The following is a 16281-nucleotide window of genomic DNA, read 5'->3' on the forward strand; positions in this document are numbered from 1 at the left end:
GGTGTATATTAAACAAAAGCAAAAAAAAAAATTCTGAACTTCTGTACAGAAGCTAAGTACGATGCATGTGTCAGACTTCCTGTATGCAGTGTGTTAAAACCGCAACTGCTGTTCTGCTTCCTGTTAATATAAAACCAAACTTCAAGGAGCTATTCTCAGCAAAGGCCTCTTGATATCAGCTCAGGGTGGTGACTAGTAAAAAACCCTATCTTGTTTGCATGTTAACTGTTCCCTCTCTTCCCAAACAAAGTCAATGATGACGAGAACAAGAAAGCGCTTGTTAAATGCCAAAGGGTAATTAGAAACCAGATCATGTGAACAAATGTGCATGTATGTACACACACACACACACACACATATATATACTATACACACACACACACACTTTATAATTAACAATAATCAACTGTCTAACTTTTGTATACTTTGCTGACCACTTAGCTCCATTATTGTGGATGAAAAGTGATCAGGGTATCTTCAAAACCATTCACATTAAGGAAACTTGAAGGCAATTCCTGTATATTGGATGTACCTGTTAAGTTCTCTATAATGAGCCAGTCATATTTATACTTTTCTATCCTTCCTTGTTAACATTAGTATACTCAAAATGGTTTTATAAAGGGAACTGATAGCATTTTTTTCTCCTTTATGTAACAGGCACATGTGTCCCATCCCCCCGCCCCCCGCTCATCCCAGTATAGGTTGTTGGGGAAGTGGCACCAACAGTAGCTCTGTGAGAAGGCCCATCTTAGCCTTGTGAAGAGTTCTCCACCAAGAAAAAAAACCAAATACTGCTTGTAATAATTTTAAGATGCATGTTGTAAGGGCCAGTTGAGGCCTTCCAAGAACTGAGGTAAGAGACTGAAAGTGAAGAGATTTCACCACAGAAGAGAAGGCAGGATAAACAGCACAGATAAGACTAGGAAATGGAAAGATGACCTGTGGCTGAGTCAGTCTGAATAGATGGAGGAGTGCCTTGGCAGGACCAGAGGGAAGACTGTGAATCTTGAGGCAGTCAACAGGAAGTTACCAGGCCAATCAGAATATTCTTCAGTGGTAAGCCTATGAAGTACTGGCTGGGGTGGAGAAATAGAGAAATCTTCCCTTTTTATTTTAATAAGGAGAGTGACGATTAAGAGCCTCATCTTGGCAACAGTCCTTGAATGAGGGACAGAGTGCTGTATACACTGGATTTACAGTTGTTTAATAAGATTTAAGTATTTATTTCCAGGGGACCTCACTGGACAACCTGATGAGGCTTAGAAACCTTTGAGGTCTTATCAGGTCGTCACCAGAGTCCAACCCCTGCATATCTGTCAAGTAATGGTTAAAATGGTGGGAGCTCCACTTTGGCTCTTTAAGCATTTAATTAAAACAATAGAAAGCTAGATGGCAAATACTGGACAACAACAACAACAAATAGAGCCTTGATATATAGTTCTCCAAGGAGTCTTCACTCTGTTTTGAAAGGCAAGGAGTTATAAGACAACCACCAAGGGAGGGAGCTCCAGAGACTGGAAGCAATTGCTAAAAAGGCCTGTTCTGTGCTATATATGCCATAACACGTCAGCATTGCTCTTCTATGCTCTACACTGGACAAACAGATCAGTCCATAAACAATACAATAAATTAACATGAACATGATATTAAAAATCACAATATTAAGAAACAAGCAGAGAAATATTTTGAAATGCCAGGGCATTCTGTTCCTGAGGTAAAAGTTCAAGTTTTCTTACAAAGAACGTTAAAGGGAGAATTGAATGTAAATTCAAGACTATGTACCCCATAGGCCTTTACCTGGGATGCCTAACTCACTATTGGTGTTAATATCCTGCATACCGTATATACTCACGTATAAGCCGAGTTTTTCAGCCCAAAAAAAGGGCTGAAAAAAGCCAACTCGGCTTATACGCGGGTCAATACGGTAGGGTAGGGTAGGGGGGAGGAGGGAAGAGGGAAACTTACCACTGCAGCCATCCTTCGCTGCCGGCCCGCTCGCCTTCCCATGGCCTGGGAGCGACCAGCGGGGCTTGCCTGGGAGCAGGCAGGCCTCGCCGCCGCCGCCGCCCCGCTTGCCTGGGAGCGGCCTGCGGGGCCTGCCTGGGAGCAGGCAGGCCTCGCCGCCGCCCCCGCCCCGCTCGCCTGGGAGCGGCCAGCGGGGCCTGCCTGGGAGGCTGCCGGGCCCGTGCCGTTTTCTGCTGCCCGGAGCGGCCTGGGGGCGGCCTCCTGCGGCTGCAGGAAAGCCGCCCCCACCGGGCCCGCGCCGCTTTTCGCCGCCAGGAGCCGGTCAGGTAAGCCTGCGGGGGGGGGGAGGAGTTATGAGCCGACCCTCGGCTTATACGCGGGTGCCTAATTTTTCCCCATTTTTGGGGAGAAATTAGGCACCTCGGCTTATACGCGGGTCGGCTTATACACGGGTATATACGGTATTCCATTCCTTGCAGATGTTAATTACTGTAGCTATACACCTCTATAACATTTTACTGTATCTGCAATTCATCCTCTGTAATTCAAAACTGAATTCATCCTGCATTCAGTTTTGTATTTTGCCTATCTAATAATAGCTGGGAGTGTCTAATGCCAATTCTTAGTGAAGTTACTATTCACTAATGAGCCAATGAAAGTTTGTCAAGGACTGTTTAAACATACAAAGTTTTCTTAAAGAACACTCTACCACATATTTCTAAAATTCTACAGAAGTCCTTTATAATCTTGCCTTAGTTATGAACACACACAGCCCTTCACAGTATTACTGTAGTAAGTCTTTTTCTAAAATGGTGGTAGAACTGAAATACCAGAATACACTAAAATTTGCTGCAGCTATTGTTACTAAGAAATATGCAAATGTAACAAGTAGAGGGTGCCAAAGAATTTTAAAATTTATAGTAACTTTTTAAAAATTCAAAATAGTTTTTAAAAATATAGTATTGCCCTTATAGCCTGTGCAAGCGTAAACAGGGGAAAAGAATATTCTGTGGATTGTGTTAAGCCTGCTGTTTTATGTCGGGAGAGAGAACGAAATGCATACTTGCCAGGCAGAAAAAACCTTAAATGTGGTGTATTCAGTATGAATTTATTGCTAATGTGTTTCAGATTTACCCGCATCGTCACCCCACCCCAAGTAATTACAGGTCAAAATTTAAGCAAAGGCCTATTTCATGCACAGTAACTTCATATGAGAGAATCAAAGCAGGCTGGAAAACTATTCTTTTTATAAGGAGGGATCGAGACATGGATGAGCATGGACTGACTGACCTTAAAATGTAAAATGAACATTCATAACTACCAATAATACACGTTTTGTAGTTCTGTTACAGTTCCAAACTGGGCGGGGAAAGGTATTCTAAGCAGAAATACTATTTTCAGTTCTGTAGTTCAATGGGTTTTTTTACACGTGTATTTAGCGTTAATCTGTGTTGAATATGACCAAGATTTATGACATCAAGATCAATGACTGGTTTCCAAGACCTCAACAACTACCTCCACACAGATAGGTTACTTTGTCTCATATTTCTCAAACTCAAGCCGCCCACAGAATATAACAAACAGCTTTTAAAAGCCAAGGAAACTTCCAAGCACAATTTATAGTGGGCTCATTCAAAAAGATAACAAAATTATAATCTCCCTAGTCTCTGAGAAATCTCTCATAAGCCTCCCTAAAGAAGCTCTTTGGGGCAATATTAACATACACAGCAGTACTAACAACAATTATTAATGTACAAGAGTTTAAGAGTCAGTCCAGGGCTATTACCCCCACAACAGCCAAACAGAGCTTTTAAAACTGTTTTTAAAGAGTCTCTTTAGCAGAAGGGCAATGTAAAGATGAGACAGCAGCATTTCTATAAATAGCAGCGCCAAGAGGAAGTTGTTGCTATGGCAGCACTGGCCACATTTCTATTTTAAATCTGAAGATATATACTGGCATCTACTGTCCAAAATCTAAAACTACACTTACAAAGGGACATGAAAGTTGCCTAGAAAATTCATTCATGCAAATAAGTGAAATTCTACCAAAGCCAGTGCACTAAATACTTGACTGCAGGAAATACAAAATAGGTTACATTGCAAAGAATCAAAACCCAAACAAGGAGGAGAATTGCAAAGAGCAGTGCCAGCAGAAGGTGGCTTGCCAGATTTAACAAGCAAATGAATTCCAGGGTTTTTTAAACTGTTGATAGCGGGTTTTTTAACAAGGGTTTCATCTTCCATCATGGTAGAAGCAGCTGTACCTGTCATAATTCTCCTTCTAAACAACTGTGTTGAGTTGTGTGTCCTGAACTGCATTCTACAAGGCCTTGGTTAATGGTTCCTCCTATTTCTACAAATTTAAGATATATCTATGTATCTAAATTCCTGACACTTAAAAAATAGCCTGGATATCATCAGCAAACCATTAAGCCAGGTGTGGGGGCCCTTCTGCATGTGTTCTGGACAGCAGCATACCAGGCCATTTTGCTTAAGAGAAAGGGCCAGTTTTCTGGCAAAAGGACTCAGGTGAACCCCCAAGGCAGCACTGCTGGGGCTCACTGAATTTAGTATATGTGCCTGACCAAGTACATCCATTGTCTGTCTTTCCGTACTTTGTTTGCCAGACCACCACCATCTTCATAGGTAGATGTTGCAAGGTTGTTTTTTTTTTTTTTTGGTACTCAGGCCAAAAAGGTTGCCTATCCCTGGACCAAGTCAGACTAACAGTAACTTATCATGCAAGTTCAATTCATGGAAATTTTAATGCTCAGAACCTCTTTAACCTTCTAGTAATAGAAATGTCTCGGCTTTCTGAAAACAAACTGCCAGAAAGGCAAGCAGTCAACAATGAGGTTTTACAATTAGAAGTCAGCTCTTCCTGAAAAAGTGGTCTTCCACCAGGCAGATCTAGGTCATCACAAAAAAAGAAGTGAACACAGATAATTTTCATGCTCTCTTCAGTCTGCTGCTTCGGTTTCCTATAGAACAGATCCCCTCACCTTTTGCTGGCTATGGTTTTCCTTACCCAGCAACATACATTTCTGCTAAAACCTATTTCAATTGTCATGACTTCTCACAATGCTTAAACTGTCAGTGGGCAAGTACCCTCTGCTCCTTTTCTTTAAAGTTTACAGATAAATCTATACTATGGAGCTGGGTGAAACAGGTTACTAGATGCCTGGAACATCATTGGCAAAAACTCCATCAAGGTACATCTGACAGAGCCAATTTCTATAAATCTACAAAGCCCATTTTAATGCAGTTATAGAAGCAAAGAAATCATACTTCTATGCTATCATTGCATCAGCTAGTTAGTGTCCAGCTCAGTTGATTAGGGCATTCCTGCACCTGTTGACTCCTATATCTGAACCTTTAAATTTTTAGGGTGATTATAAAAAACTCCATAAAATGTTACAGTTAAAGTACTTTTGCTGCTAAATCTTTCAAATACATTTGGATTTGAACATGGATTATAGTACATTTTTGCTACGCATGTACTCGCTTGATTTAACAGGTAATTTTGATGTGTTGCTATAATGGGGAATATTCTATATTATCAAATTATAAGAGCACATGCCCTTTATTTTATTATTTCCAATGACTGCAGGTTTAACAGCAGTATAGTAGCCTAGAAAGAGCACTTCCAGAACACAAAAGATAACTGCATTTGTACACATCAGGAAATTACATACCGAAACCTTTGAAAGTACAGTATTAATTTATGGCTGCTATGGATTTAATGTGTCAGTTATTGGTAGTCTCAGACTGTCCATATTTCTGACAGCTTAAATTTTATATTTGACACGCTATTGAATAAGCCCTCAAAGGTATCTGACAAAGAAGAATCAATTCTCGAGAGCTTATACCCCCAAAATCTTGTTACTGGACTTGATTCATGCCACCAGCTGCAGTCTGAGGAAACGTGGAAGAGTCACACAGACAGACAATAAGCATAAAGAAATGACCTAACTGGACCTCATATCTCAAAAGGGCTGCTGGCTTTAATATCTTTGGTAATTCTTCAGGTATAAATGCCCAGAAATCCTGAAGAGTAATGCACAAGACTTCTAAGATGTGCTGAAACAAAGATTCTAGGACAGTTTAACTTTGATGGCTAGTGTTCTACACATGGTCCAAATTTCTCAGATGACCAAACAGTGCTTCTTATGTTCCTTTTAATTGCTTGCCTTAATTCTTCTGTTATGTATGACACAGTAAAGTAAAATACTGGGTCACAAATATGGGCCACCAATTCAGGTCACAGGCTGCATCTCACTCAAAACAGCCCTGTATATTCAGCTATAACAACCTAATAAACACAGGAGTATAAAATTTCCTCCCCCGAATAATTATATTTTTATATAAGATATTTAAATGTAGAAATAATTTATAGTAAATTTCTCTGTACATGTTAAGCGGAAACATGTTCAGAACATTGTACAGTATATTTGAGAAACTTACCAAGGCAGTCTGACAGAAAACAAATAGCAGTGATGATTTCTAAAAGCTGAAGCATTCTATACAGTGCATATAATAAAAAAACCTAGTTTTTCTACAGACCAGTAGAAAACAAATGTAGTGCCTTCAAGAATATCTCTACTTATCAAAGGTGAGCTAAGTGAAAATGGCAGAAAAATAATCCTCAGAGGACACCCATTCTTGGTTGTAACTGAAGCTAGCTGGGTATACTGCTGATTGATTCCCTATGATGTTACAAGGCTCCCTGCCCCCCTGAGCAGTTGAATAACTTTTTCAACAATGAATGTATATTTTCTTTAAAATAAGATGCGTAATGAACATTCAGCTGAATTTTCATCTGTGTGGGGGAGGGGATTCCATACAAATTCTCCCTTACCAGATTTTTCTGGGAAAAGATCACCATCACAGATCACAAGCATAATAAGCAATGAGGATGCGGTATGGTAAGCTCTCAATAGACTTGCTACAGACATTCTTCGGTGAAAAATCATCTCAAGCAGTTCTGTACAGGATCTGCCTCAATCTGAAATGGATCTAATATATGCTATAAGATAAACAGATAAAAGGAAGTATTTTTTCACACAACACAGTTAAATTGTGGAACTCCCTCCCCAAAATGTGGTGATGGCTGCCAACTTGGAAGGCTTTAAGAGGGGAGTGGACATATTCATGGAAAAAAGGGATATTCATGGCTATTAGTTAAAATGGATACTAGTCATGCTGCATACCTATTCTCTCTAGTATCATAGAAGCATGCCTATTATATTGGGTGCGGTGGAACACAGGCAGGATGGTGCTGCTGCAGTCGCCTTGTTTGTGGCTTCCTAGAGGCACCTGGTTGGCCACTGTGTGAACAGACTGCTGGACTTGATGGGCCTTGGTCTGATCCAGCAGGGCCTTTCTTACGTTCTTATGTACTTCCTGGGGAGGGAATTCCATAATCTGAACCAGGCAATTTGAAAAGCCTTCCCACAGATCCTAGCCAACCAAAACTCAGGTAAAACAGTTTGCAGTTGGAAGATACTATAATTTATATGTAATGTTAATTTTTGTAGTTTATGTACATTAACTTTTTATAATATACTGTTAGCTGCTCTAAATACTTTATACAATCATTTTAGCAAGGTTTATATATAAACAAGTTACCCTTTACAAATAAAAACTGAACTTTTAAATATGTAGTTGATTAGGCAATTAATTAGTGAAGAGGCAGCTGCTTAATCAACTAAAAATAGTTGACTGCCCTTGTAAAATTTAGAATAAAAAAGCTGTTCTCTCCAATATTTATATCCAATGTACTTACTCTAAGTATGAGCCTATTAAAATTTCCATTCAAGATGCATGAGAGACTGGGCTTTTTGCTTTCCAAGCAGTAGCAATTTAAATTGCTATCTTATAATACAAATCAATTTAAATTAAACTCTAAGTTCAGGGTCTTACCTCTGCACAGAAACTGGATCAAGATTTGTATTCCAGATCACTAGCTAATTAATTACCTTTTGGGAGGCCCTCTGCCCCAAAATACACACACAAAAAAGCTATTCATTGAGACATGTCAGTAATTCAGGGAACATTTTCCATGATATCCAGGAGGGTATTTCCCTGTTCCCTTTTTGGTCACCCATCTAGCCTCTCTAACATGGGTTTCCCCTGCTTCGCAGTCCTCTACTGTTTCCATTGTCCTTTCTCCCTGGATGCATTAACCACAACAGATGTTTTTTGGGGTGGTGTTAAGATAAATCTCAATCAAATATGGTAGTAATGCAGTAGAATTTAACCACAGGTGAAATACCAGTAAACAGTGAAGACAAAAAAGTGAAAAGATGAAACATGCAAGTTTGTAAGTAGCTACTGCATATGGCCGGTCACTGTTTCCAGAGGACAAGGAAAGAAGATTTCAGTAAGTTCCTTCCCCCCCCCTTTCATGTTATCAATGTACTACAACTAAGAGCTATTCATAAACAAGTGAATAAATTGTACATCTTATCTGCAGGTGATACTGAAGTGCACTATACACTCTTCTTTCTGTTTAGGTTACTGTCTCTCGAGATATAAATAGATGAACTCTTTTAACCAGCCCAAGACTACTGGCACACTCACCAACTTGCTGCTGTGCAAGCTTTCTATCAATTTTTTAGAATTTTAAAACATATCTTTACTAACAGCTCCACTGTAAAGTCCATCTTCTATATGAAATCCTTTCCTTATTTCTTCCACTATAGTAGCAAAGCCAGAAAGCAATATCAAATAAGCTATTTCTGGCAATTACCTTTCCAGATACTTTATTACATACATTTCTAAGAAAAAGTGTGTGATGGGTACCAATTAAACCTTTTATTGAAATAAGAACCAATGAATACCAGCGTACACAGGCAGATCATGGAAGCAACTGATGTAAAGGTTTCCACCACTCAAACGATTCCACATTTAACAACTTGGCTTTCTAGGACAACTATGTGTTTGGAAAGTCAGACTCTGAAAAAGTTACAGGATTAAAGACAAACTAAGCAAAAATTTGCACAATGATTCACCATAGCATGAAGCTGTGCCTTCTACAAATGGAAAGCGTCATTAACTCTTATAACCATTTTCTATTGTAGTTTTCTATTGGTAAGTGCAGGGGTGTGATACAGTCCTATTTGCTATTTTGTCAGTGGGGCTTGCTTCTGAATAATCATGGCTAGGATTGGGCCGTAGGACGCTGCTTCAGATGCAGCTGTGGTATAAACCACCACCACAGTCTTTTACACACTCAAGCTTCCTGAGCCAGCAGTTACTTAAATTCTACTTGAGTTCTGTTCATTGCTCTAGGAGACTGTGTTATGGCACATGTTTCTAAGGCGCTTAGAACACACTCATATCTAAAAGGAATTATTATGACAGACTTGAACATTTAAACAGCATGCCAGATTATGGTACACACAGTGTCTACTGTATGTAAACATTATACTCAAATGTGACATCTGTGGCTGGATTGCTACACTAACATGGAAATTCCTGAAGTAGTGTTCAAGTGCCCACCCACAGAAATCCAAGTGAATGGTGAGGCTAAGACTTAAAAGCCTTCTACTATATAACTGTACACAAGAAATAGAAGCAAATCAATTGAGAGGCATTGTAAATATTGAGGGAATTCAAAGAAATGCTGTTCTCCTCTAACAGAGGAAAATCCTCCAGGGAAAAGCAGTTAAAGATACATGGATACCCTGAAGATCTCTAAAAAATCAACTCCAAGTAGTCATCAGGAATTCTTAAGTGTTCATGCCTATAACTTTAGAAGTACAACACTGCATAACATACATTTCTATCGCAGGGAACATACTTTTAAACATTAAACATTTATGAAGTGGTTAGGTTGGAGCCAAAGTACTGCTTCCACTAGCAGAAAGCACTTTTGCTGGGGGAGGGGAGAGGCATGTTGCTCATTATTGCCTTCCTCCAGCTGGAGCCATTCCTAAAGGTGCCCCAACTTTTTATTTCTGAGTTTTCAATGGAAGCATCAGGGGAAAGGAAACAAAACTTGTTCTGGAGTGAAGAACTGCTCTGGATTCTTAGGACCTAATTCATTTACTTTTCTCCTATTTCCTCCCAATGTTTACTTTACCTACTAACCCTCTAGCAGCCCGAAGAGCCCAGACTAGCTGAACTTGTCAGCTAAGCAGGTTCAACCATGGTTAGTATTTGAATGAGACACCACCAAGGAAGACCAGGGCTGCTATGCAGACGAAGCAATGGCAAACTACCTCTGCTCATCTCTTGCCTTGAAAACCTATGGTTATGAGTTGCTGGCACTTGATTATTATTACTAACCTTCTATACCAGAGGTTACTGAGCACTTGGTGCTCTGCGAGACATCTCCTAGTGCTCCATGAAGAGGTTGGAAATAAAAATACTACTGTCATTCGGTGCTAGGTGAAAAGTGCTCCTTTTTGGGTCACTACCTAGGAAGAGACGAGGGCGGCGGCGAGGGGACGGCAGCGGTGAGGAAAGGGCAGCGGCGAGGGCGGGTGCGCCCAGGAAGAGACGAGGGCAGTAGTGAGGGGAAGGCGGCGGCGAGGGTGGCTGCACCAGGGAAGGGACGAGGGCAGCGGGGTGGGCGGCGGAGAGGGCAGCTGCACCTGGGAAGGGACGAGGGCAGCGGGGAGGGCAGCGGCAAGGGGAGGGCGGCAGCGAGGGCGGCTGCACCCAGGAAGGGACGAGGGCGGTGGAGAGGGCGGCTGCTCCCAAGAAAGGATGAGGCCTGCGGGGGCCTGGCTGCACCCAGCAAAGGGCAGCAGGGCGGGGGGCATGGGCCTCGGCTCGGGCTGAAGAACAGCCCTTTGGGGGCCGGATCCGGCCCGCGGGCCGCCTGTCTGACATCCCTGAACTAGACTGTCTGAATAAAGTAAATAGGAAGTTCATTCCGATTTGGAGGACCAGAGTCTTAGGCTGCATTTGAACATCATGATGAACTGTGATTTTTAAACTATGGTTTAATTAAACCCTACAAAGCTTTGATTGCTGGACTGTTTGCATTCAGACAACTAGATATTGTTGATTGGCAACAAGTCAACATTTCAGACTAGGGTTTGCAGTTGCTCTTAGAAAGCCAGTGTAGTTGTCAGAACTTAGAACAAGGATCTGGATGAGCCAGGCTCAAAACGGAACCTTGAACACTTACTGAGAAGGTTCCTTCTGCTCTGAGGTAGATGGGCATCTTTAAAAGCTTGGGTGATTCACATCTGTTGCTCAGGGAGGCAGGAACTAAATGTTTCCACTTCCTGTCTCCTGGCGTGAATCTCCTGTAGCTTCCAGTTTTACTATAGTCAAGCTAACGATAGTCAGGATAACAATATAACCCTAATTAACTTTGCTTAACTTTATAACTAGAAAACTTGACACGTGGGTGTCGTAACTGTGAAATAACATATAAAACAGTGTGTGGTTACACAGGCAACATATACATGAAGAAGATGGAGGCCTTAGCTACCATCTCCTTTCTGGATGACTTAATCAAAAGTTCTGGTTGCACATATTAGGATAAACTTGGGTTGTAATTGAGGATGATGTTTTATTCCTCTTCGGGTGGGCAAGATGCCTATCTACCTCAGAGCAGAAGGAACCTTCTTGGTAAATGTTCATGGTTCTGTTCCCACTCTGAGGAGAGGGCATCTTGAAAAGCTCAGGATGTCCAAGAGCCAGACCCTTGGGTGGGAATTGATTCTCATCATCCCCCACCACTTGTTGCAGTACTCGTCTTCCGAAGGCCGTATATGCTGATGCGTAGGTGTTTATGCGATAATGCTTGACAAATGTAGAAACAGATGACCAGGTGGCGGCCTTACAGATCTCTTCGACAGAGGCTTGCTTATTGAAGGTAGCTGTTGTGGCCGCACGTCTCATCGAATGAGTGGTGATGCCCTCTGGGATAGGTACAGTTTCCTGGTGCTTGCTGAAAACTGTCTGTTAGATGTGGGGTTATCCCACTCTAATAACCCTCTCAAAGTGTTCTAGGAGGGGAACCTTTCTGTTCTGGGAGTCATATTGGAGGAAAAACTCTTCCCTTTGTGCCCCAATTTTGGTTTTGGATCACTAGGTGCGTCGGGTTCATCTGACAAATCTAGGGCGAAAAGTGCCGTAGCCAGCAAGGACTGAAAATCATCTGGAGAGAAAAGCCTTGGTTCTCTTCCTCTACCATAGGAATCTCTTTGTCAGAAACAAATTCCCCCTCTTCCTCCCCAGACTCCTAATCTAGAGAAAAGCAGTCATCCCTGCTCTGATCATCCAGGGCTGGATGAAATGGGTTTCATTGCTGCCTTTGTGAGCCATGGTCTCCCTTGAGCCGAATGGCTGCAGCAAGGTTCCTCTGATACTGTATACATAAAGGCTTGGGAATGTAAAGGGGAATTAGACATATAGGTGGAACATCCTGGAGGCAGCATAGGGTATTGCAGGGCTTGAATGGCCTTAAAGTGATCCTGCATTGAACTGCAGAGAAGCGCTCTCCCAGGGTCTGCTGGATGGCGCGGGAGCCGTCAGGGACCGCAGCGGCCGATGTTTATGAGGGCCGTTTTCTTTTAGCGCCTTTTTTACCGGGCACTGTGAGCCATTTGGAAGGTCTCCTTCTGCCGAGGAAGAAAAGGGCAGACTTGAGAAGAAAGGGCAGAATTAGAAGGAAATAGGTAGTAAGTAGTAGACATAGATTGAATAATCGTAGTAGAATAAGTTTAGTCAGTTTAGAGTAGAGAAGAACAGACTAAGCTAGCCTTTTAAACTAACTAGGCTTGTAGCAGCTAGGCTATGAGGTGCCTTCTCCGGCAAGGCAAGAGGAAAACTGGAAGCTACAGGAGATTCACATCAGGAGACAGGAAGTAGAAATATTTAGTTCCTGCCTCCCCGAGCAACAGAGAAGAATCACCCGAGCTTTTCAAGATGCCGTCTCCTAAGAGTGGGAACCCCATTCTGCCATGAAAGCTTCCTGGGCGATCTTGGATCAATCATACTTTCTCAGCCCAACCTAAATCACAGGGCTGTTGTTGCGAGGAAAAGATGGATGAGGGGAGAACGTTGTAAGTAGATTTGTTTACCCATTGGGAAAAAAGCAGGGTATAAATACATAAACTCTTAGAACAGGTGTCTAGCTTTAAATATTTAGGGGTGATGTTTATCAGTCAGACTCTTGGACAGCTCATATTGACTGCACTAAGTATAACCTTGAAAAAGCTGTCCTTGGTCTTCTTAGATCTTATAGCAGAAGAGTAGGCGGTCTGATGCCTCCAACTATAGAAATTTAAAAAATGAAATTACTGCCACAACATCTATATGGAGCACCAGTTTGGGGCCTTGGAAATCTCCAATATTTAGAAACTTCTCAAACCAAATATGCACGCTGGTTGTTAGTGGTTCCAACATCAACACCTTTAGCTATGGCTAGAGTAGAATTAACTCTAACCTCAATAACAACCCTAGTTAATAAAACAACCATTAATTACTGGCTGACGATAATCTTCTGTACATCCCCAGGCCTTTTGATCCTGGCATATGAAGTGATGAAGAATAACTCATGATGTAGCTCTGTGTTGAGATTGGTGGCTAATCTTGGCTTCTCAGTAGAATATTTGAGGACCCTTGGATTCTATGCAGCCAAACTACTCATAAAACAAAGATTGTTAGATCAGAGTGCTCAAACTGATATAGGTCTTGTAGGCAATTTGAGATCATCAAAACTTTATAGTCAGCTATCTCTCTCTTCCCTGACTCTTCCAGAGTACTTCACCGGTTTAAGGAACTGCAAGCATAGAAAGGCCTTCACCAGGGCACACTTAGACATTTTACCGCTCACAGTCTGGGAAGGCTGTTTCAATGGGATCCCATATAGTAAAAGAGTATACTCCCGTCTACTGAAGATCTATCCTACATCACATTCCAATGTCCACGATATGATGAGCGTAACCAATTTTTGCAATCCATATTATCCCACTTCCCTGGAAAGTCAGATCAGGAGAAATTAGTCATATTATTGAAAGTCAGAGACAAATTCATTACTTTCCAAATGGTAAAATTTGTTGCTGCCATCATGAAGTATAAAAAGATGGGGCATGCTGACCATAATATCTCTGACCCTTAATTGCTGTACTCTGGGTCACTTGTCATCTTTTATTTGTCTCTGGATTCTATGATCTTTCCTTCCTATTATTAGATACATATTTTAATGATGAATTTGCATTTTAATTTTTTTATGGGAAATGTTTAATTCTTTAACTTATGTTAAATTATGTTACTATTTTTAATGTGATTGGTTTTATTTTGGCGGCATTTCCACCTTATTCTGTATTATTGCTATGGCTTTTTTTTGCTAATGCAATAAAGACTTGATGATGATGATAAACAAGGTTTCCTAGTTTGTACTAACTGTGGGTGAAAGTCAAGCAGTCTGCTGATGGAGAGAGGGGTGATTTTTACCAGCCCCCCCCCTCCAGGCTGCAAACTTCCAACTGTCCCCTCATCTTATTCCTAGTGGTTCCTTGGCATTTGGGACCAAACCAGAAAGCAAGGAAGTATCTCTGTACTGCTGGAAATCTCTTCTGTTACAGATTTTCTATGATTCAATCCTGTGGTCTGTTGACATACCTGGATTCACAAACCACAGTTTATTGAGCAACATTTAGCTGCAAGCCTTGCAGCCTCCTGGTTACAAAGATGGCAGTATGAGCAGGATGTCTTTTCTGCTGCTTGGAGGCAGAGAGGAGGAAAGAAAGAAACAAATTAGGGTTAATTAGGGTTGAGAGCCAGTGTGGTGCAGTGGTTAAGAGCGTGGTTTGGAGTGGTGGAGTCTGATCTGGAGAACTGGATTTGATTCCCCATTCCTCCACATGAGCAGCGGAGGCTAATCTGGTGAACTGGATTTGTTTCCCCATTCCTACACACAAAGCCAGCTAGGTGACCTTGGGCAAGTTACAGCTCTGTTAGAGCTCTCTCAACAGGGTGTCTGTTGTGGGGAAGGGAAGGCGATTGTAAGCCAGCTTGAGTCTCCCTTAAGTGGTAGAGAAAGTTGGCATATAAAAACCAACTCTTCTTCTTAATGTATAAGCCAGGATTTGTAAGTAGTAGAGTTTGATCTTTTATGCATGGCTGATTCCCTCGCCCTCCAATGACTTCGGGTCTTTGTGTTGATTATGCATGCTATTTCTGACTGTCAGAGGTTGCCTCACTATCCCCATGCATTTCCCCGCGTTTTACTAGCATTTTCAAATTCAAGATAAAACAGGTCTCTGAAAACACAGGGAAAACGCGGGGAGAGTGAGGCGACCTCTGATGGTCGGAAACAGTATGTATAATTAACACAAACATTCAAGTTTGTCGAAGGGCTGATGGTGAGGGAAACAACCATGCATAAAAGTCCTTTGATCCACAAGAATAGTTTAACAACAGTGATGTGGGTTTTCCATGAGATTCTGAACTGGAAATTTTTCCAGAGAACTATTCAGTTCTCAAACTGATTTACCACATGTATTTTGACTTATTTAGTATTTTCAATGTACCCCATGGTTATTTTATGTACCCTATGGTTATTTTATGTCCCAAGAGCAATAAATACCTGAACTGCAATACGATTAGAAAAATAGTAATAAATCAAGTGGTTGTTACTAAGTTTTATAGAACAATGAATCTTTGGAAAAATAAAGCACTGGAAGTTTTTCTGCCCCACATCTCTGCTCCACATCTCTATTTAACAAATTATGGATCATTGTGACATCTGAATATAGCCTAAAATAATCTCAAAGTTACTCTAATGGGCACCAAATAATTTCAGTTGAATGGATTTAAAGCATGGAAGACTATATACTCAGGTAAATCCCCACCAACTCTGTGAAGATGTTATGTTAAAGCACTTAGTCACTGACATACTTGGCTGCTGCCTTGTTTGAAAGTTCAGTTTCACTGAAAAATTCCAAGAAGGTCAAAAGTAGAACCTGCATTCAGCAACCCACTCACTAATACCTCAACCTAGCAGATTATATGAACAGATACAGTTTCAGTAATTAATATAATGACCTTTATCTTACACCAATGAATTTCTGTGAAAATCTGCTTCCATTATGAATTGTCAATTCATCATGGAATTCATAAGTTACATCAGTATGGCTTGTATGTAAAAGTGTTTCAGATTAATTACAATCTGATAAACTCAAAAATTGTCTACTGACTAGAATTCATAGTTCTAGCAGTTATTTTGAAGATTTCTTCTTACTAGTTGTAAACATACTATTATTTTTGGATATATAATACATATTTTGGATATATAATACATATTTGCCAATGTGTTCACAAGTCACCATATTAGCCCACAAAAGT

At 41.0% G+C, this 16281-nt stretch overlaps 1 protein-coding gene across 1 annotated transcript in view; it reads right to left on the minus strand.

Annotated features, from left to right (window-relative positions):
- The window catches only part of PRKACB (protein kinase cAMP-activated catalytic subunit beta), a 95280-nt gene that overhangs the window by 69062 nt on the left and 9937 nt on the right, over positions 1-16281 (minus strand). The gene's annotated exons all lie outside the window — the stretch shown is intronic.

This window comes from Euleptes europaea, chromosome 2 (genome assembly GCF_029931775.1).
Source record: "Euleptes europaea isolate rEulEur1 chromosome 2, rEulEur1.hap1, whole genome shotgun sequence".
Lineage (NCBI taxonomy): Eukaryota > Metazoa > Chordata > Lepidosauria > Squamata > Sphaerodactylidae > Euleptes > Euleptes europaea.